Source organism: Coenobita brevimanus, chromosome 110 (genome assembly GCF_032717465.1).
Source record: "Coenobita brevimanus isolate Jiangsu-jjx chromosome 110, ASM3271746v2, whole genome shotgun sequence".
NCBI lineage: Eukaryota > Metazoa > Arthropoda > Malacostraca > Decapoda > Coenobitidae > Coenobita > Coenobita brevimanus.
Window position 1 is genome coordinate 50,805,850 of NC_137063.1, and position 6,355 is coordinate 50,812,204.

Below are 6,355 nucleotides of genomic sequence, written 5' to 3' on the forward strand. Positions count from 1 at the left end.
TCACCATAAAGGGGGAATCACATCAGCCGCGAGCCGATACGTATCTAGCGCTGCTCGGAATATGACCTTGACCTATCTACCTATCTATTGCGAGACGCCTTAATTCCGTAAAGAGTGGCCACAAACAAAGCGCCTCCATGTCGCCCTGTCCAACGCCATTTCACTGCCCTGCTCCCAGCTCACACACACCCTCTCTCATATACCTCTCCACTTCATCCCTCTATCTCATCCTTGGCCCCCCCCCTTCCTCTCCCCCCTCCACCTCACTCACATAAACTCTTCTCGTCAGTCTCTCGCTCTCCATCCTTTCCATATGGCCAAACCACCTCAATGTATATTTTCTTCTAACGCTTTCTATCACATCCACACCACAACGCTCCCTCACTTCCTCATTTGTCAGTCTGTCTCTCCATGTGACTCCACATGCTCCGCTCAGATAACTCATTTCCACTGCTTACAATCTTGACCTTGACTTACTTTCACCAATTCGAACTCGTCTGAGATTTTCATCCCTACTACACACCTGTAAAATTTTGTGATGATATCTTGAGCGGTTGCGAAGTTATAGTGCTATCAGACACAGACAGACACATAGACAGACAGACAAACTGAAAACAATACCAGCTTCGCTATCGTGGCTGGTAACCATACAAACATATAAGCATATATATTATTGTCAACAGTCCTCTCTCTCTCTCTCTCTCTCTCCCTTAGCACTCGTATCTCGTTGGCCTTGAAGTGTTTGATACCAAGAAGAGTGGAAATGAAAATTACGAATAAGAAACCTTACACTCAACATAACTTCAGGAAATTTTTAGATAGAGTACTATATTCATTTTTACGCTTAATTTGTGTACTTGTTTGCCTTTTTATACTTTCGTATTCACTCATCCAGCTACCAAGCGCTTCACAACAACTCTGCACTGAATATTAGTGTGAAAAAACTCGACTAAGTAAACTTATATCTGATAATAATTATTAATTGCCTTAGAGAATTAGTTTTCATGAAAATTGGTTGACCCTTTCAGGCCGAGGGCGTTGTTTTAGTATCATTATTAATGCTGCTGTCAGGGTGTTTTGTTCAGGTAAGGAGAGACCCACCGCAGTGAAGTGGTTAAGATTGGCTGCATCTAATCCTCCTTTCCCGTAGAAAGAATCTCTCCTATGAAAAATCGTCTGAAGGCAGCAAGAGTAAAATAAACATTAAAAGAAAGTAGGTCAGTGAAGTGATGAGGAGAGGTCACTGCGTACTCCTCACCCCTTACCATGAGCCTTATCTCCTTAGCATACGTCGCTTCCCTATCAGGTTAGTTTTACACTCACGCTCGTGATAACCTGAACGGAGGGATGTTTTGATTGCCGTGTGTGTGTTGTGGAGGGGGGGGGGGAAGTGTTAATGAAATCAGTCAAACAGTATCCGATTTGCTTCATGCTTGATGGAAGGGATAAGGGTCTTCCCAGGAGTTAACTTTATTGTAAGAACAGGTCAAAGGTCAAGGTCACGTGTCAAGGTAAAATTAAACAGTTTTGATTCAATTTAAACCAGACTTGGTGAAAACGTTGAGAATATTATTATTATCAGTCAGTGGTCAAGGTCAAAGGTCAAGGTCAAAGGTTGGACCATATAATTCAACAGTTCTGACTGAATTTGGACTAAACTAGATGGAAAGGTTGAAGGTGAGGAAAGGCTGGAGAAACTCAATTTTCAGAACAATAGGTCAAAGTCCAAAGTCACAGGGAAACGTGTTGATCCAGTTTGAACCAGACTTGGTGTAAGGGCTGAGGGTCAAACAAGTTTGAAAAAAAAATCACTTTTGAGAACAGTCGGTAGAACTTCAAGGTCAGAGGGCAAAGTCAAATGTTCGGATCATATACCGGTTTTAAGGCGCTGGTGCTGTCCTCTCTGAATGCTCGTTCTTGTTGTATGTGGTACGTTCATATATTCTTTTACAGGACGTTATTAATGCACTCGATGTCACGATGATAATAATAACATGCGGTATATAACATACAAGAGAAAATAAGGTCAAATAAACAAAGTAAACAGGTAAGAAAGAGCTGCTCGTAAAGCTCCTAAGCAGAAAAGAGTACGGGCCCATGGGCCCTTATTCTTATTGCCTTGGAGGACATCGTGGCACATTGGCCTCAGCTTATTTAAAATTACAGCTTCACATTCTCTTGTATGATAGTTTTAACCAGTATAGGTCGACATTACTGTACAAGAAGATAATAACTTCGGGACAAGTGGGTATTTCATTACAGCTAAAGTCACAGGGCCTGAATAATCAGAACGCCTCGCAGCTGATGTTGGCTTGGCTGCGAGATCTTTGTGGTTCTCGAGGGACTTCACTAGGTTGGACAAACAATACGCTTAAGGGGTCAGTTCCGAAGCATAACGAAAACACTGAAGGAGATCATAGCCCCATCGTGAAGTGTTCGTTTATATTTGTCATTTATAGGGCACGACAGTTTATCTAAAACCGCATTTGCATAATAAACCACATCAAGTGTTTATCCTCAGACAATCATAGAGCTTCATTCAAAGTACACTGGGGAGATTAGCCAGTCGAACAGCCAGTCGTTTATAGGTCAATTTGACACCAACGTCTCGTTACTGATACATTTTAAACATAAACACTGTACACACAATATACACGATAACATTCTAAATACACGCTGTGCACATTGTAGCCCTACTTTACCCGCTTTACACGCGCTATGTACACATTGTAAACGTACTTCCCCCAAGTACACGGGGATTAAATACTAAAGAGGCGCCGCGTACTTGGATATCGCGTACTTGGGATTGATAAATAAACGTACAAAATAAGGCTACTGTAGATCATGGCGTTTCCAAAAATTCACTTTTTGACCCTCAAACAAGTATTTGTTAAAGAAAACATATGTTAATCTTACAAAAAAACATGCATTAAACTAATAGAAAACATGCATCAGGATATTGAAGGAAATATTTATATGTACAGGTATGCATTTTATTGATTAAATATTTAACTCACAATGTTAACATCTGAAATTCTGAAGGCAGTCCAGAGGCAGTTGATGGGGGTCCGAGGCAGCCCGCAAGGATAAGTTAGATGGCTATTCACCAAATTCGTCTGAAGATGAGTTGTTGAAAGGGGATGGGGCCGCATCAGAGGTGCCACCAGACACACCAGACGGCCCGGCATCAGGGTCTGCCACGGCAGGTGACCGTTGCTTGAAGAAGGTTGTGATGTTAGCTTGGTGAATATGGTTGGTGTGATTTTTATAGATCTCTTTGTACTTGCGGACAAGCCTGTCAATTTCGTTGGCCTCAGCTTGCGCAAAAGGCCGCGTTCTTTGACAAAACGCCAACTTTTGATATATTGGTCTCAATTAATCTGCCTGCATACTGTACTTCGAAACCGCATACTTTTGGACCGCATACATGGGGGGAATACTGTACAGACTATAAACACGACATACACCTTATAACGCTACATACACGCCATACATGCCATATATACGCTACATACACACCATACATGCTACTGTATATATACGCTATATATGCATATAATATTATGTCGTTACACTTTGCCAAATATACACGCCACACAAGCTGTGTACTCTTACACGCCATACAGATGTGCACACTCTCTACAAGCTATGCACGCCATAAACGTTTTGTATACGGTACGCTATGTGCACGGTATACATGCTATATGAACTGTCGCTATGCACATTAAATACAAATCATAAGCGCCATATTCACGCCACACACACACACACACACACACACACACACACACACGGGTGTGTGGGTGTGTGAAGGTCACAGCCTTGCCCTTAGATCGGACTATATGAGCTCTCAGCTCCCTTCCGGGAGGGTAAAATGCTGACGATCACGACCATCAAGTGATCCTGACCGACCCGGTGAATTACACACACACACCATACACAACTTACACTATGCACACTACACATATAGATTGTAGGCTACACCATATGCATCGTACACACCACATACCATACATACAATACACCATACACCCAATATACTGCACCATACACACCAAGCGTCATACAAACACACCATGGATATCATGCACAACACGCACCATACGCGTGGTTCACATTATGCATCATACACACACAGCACATCATACACTATACACTCTGCACTGTGCACCATACATTATAATTATGTACATTACATTACACACACTGCGCTGTACTCATACACCGTACATCGTACAGTATTTGTACAGCACATTACACAATTTGCACTATATGTGGTGTACTCAGTATACGCTACTTACACTACGGTTACTATGCAATACACTGTATTCTATATATTACAAACACACTTTAAACTCTATCCACATTATACCGTCTACAGTATGCATGAACATTGTAAGGTATATACGTTATTTAAACTACGCGCTATAATATACTCTGCATGCAGAAGAGATCCCGTAATCTTTAGGGATAGGCTAACTATAAGATAACAGATAAACATGAGAACAATTTCCGGGTTATGAGGTCCACTAAAGGAGCTTCAGCCCTTTAGTAACTTACAAGGTCCATTTGCGAGCTAGTATGGTGACGCTCGTGTTTTGATTATCGATCAGAATGAACGTTACGACCTCCGGGTTAGGCTGAAGACACACGGTGGGAGAAACGAACTCTACTCTCCTTTTGATTATCTGGGCTTTGGTATTATTTTGTTTTTAGAAATTAGCTGAGATTATGTCACAGGGGCCTGAAAGAGGTAATAATTTCACTAGTGACCCTCTCAAGATCGATTCGCTAAGCTTCTAATGTTTTAAAGCCAACACCAAGTCCGTATTGTCTTTTGTCATGTATGCAGTTTATCTCGCTAATGGAAAGACATGAGTAGCATAAAAGACAGTATTTAGGTGTAAAATGCAAAGTATGTCGATGAGGATGAGGTGCCGGAATGCCTCCTAAGCTTACGAGAGTACGGTCTGAGGTGTGCACCTGAGTCAACAGCTCACACCAGCACCTCATTGCAACAATACCTGGTGCCGCGTTCATAAAGATTCCTGAGCTTAAGATGTGTATACGTTTCTTTTGTTGATAAAATTACTTTAATCTTCACTCATACAGCTACCAAACACTTCATAACCAAACGAGAGTGAATTATAACGCGAAGAAACACGAAGTTATTTAAAAGACATGCGGCGTGGAGAAGATTTTGCACATTCTGTCCTTCCTGAAAAAGCATTCCTATGAGACGAAGGGAATAGTTCTTAAGTCTGTTTGTGAATGAGGCCTCTTTCTGACTACACGCTCCTGGCCTTGGCGTTCATCTCTCTCTCCCAGCTGTGTGTGCCGCTGGTACTTGGGTATGAAGCACGCAAGTCATCCTTAGCTGTGAAGAATCTACTCTGGGCGCCCTCCAGACTGGGAAAATTGGGAGTGGTAGAGCCGGGGATTCACAAACACACCTGTGATTGGTTGCTTAGCTCTCATACCTTAGATTTGTGTTTGTAGAGACACCAGTAGATATGGGAAGTTGCTGCACTTTTTATTTTCTTTTTGTTCTTCCTGAAGAAGTAAACAACACGAAACAAATTTCGAACATAATTCTCTCTCGCAGTTCAGTCTTTCTTAGACTTTAACAGCTATGATGTACACCTCCATTTTATTGCTGTTATTACCAGACGATTTTATTCAGTTTAGAGAGCGCGTAAGAGGTCAAGAAACTAGTGTGGGCTATTATCTTCACCCCTCCTCCCGTTCAGAATCCTCTCCCAGGCAGAATAATATCATTAGGTGGAAGCAAAAATGGAATATAAATGACATTATATCATCTTCTGTACCGGAGGATGTGTGTGTTTGTTTGTGTGTGTGTGTGTGTGTGTGTGTGTGTGTGTAATATTTATTTATACCGGGCTCTGGATATATCTTCATTAGCACCGTATTACAGAGATGGAACAATATTTCCGTTGCTGTGCTGCTTCTCATCCACCCTCATACACCCTCTTCACCACTTCGTTCCAAGGACCACACTTTTATTTTTTCTTGCTCTCTCCAGACGATTGTCTTCAGCTTAAGAGAGCCAGTAGTAAAGTAACTTATGAAGGTTGTCTCCAACCATTTCAGTTTGAAACGTCTATCGTAAGTTGAATTTAATCTTCTGGAGACAGTAAACCTAAAAAGATGTCTTTCTATCGGATAGATTGCTCTTTTCAGCACGATGACATGCTTTTCATTTTCATCAAGCTACCACCAGACGATTTTATGCAACTCAGAGAAAATCTTCGGTATAGACGGGGTTAATGAAAGCTCCTATAACCCCTCCAGTTAAGTCTAAACTCCCCACGAGTGACAGTGATTGATTTCTCTG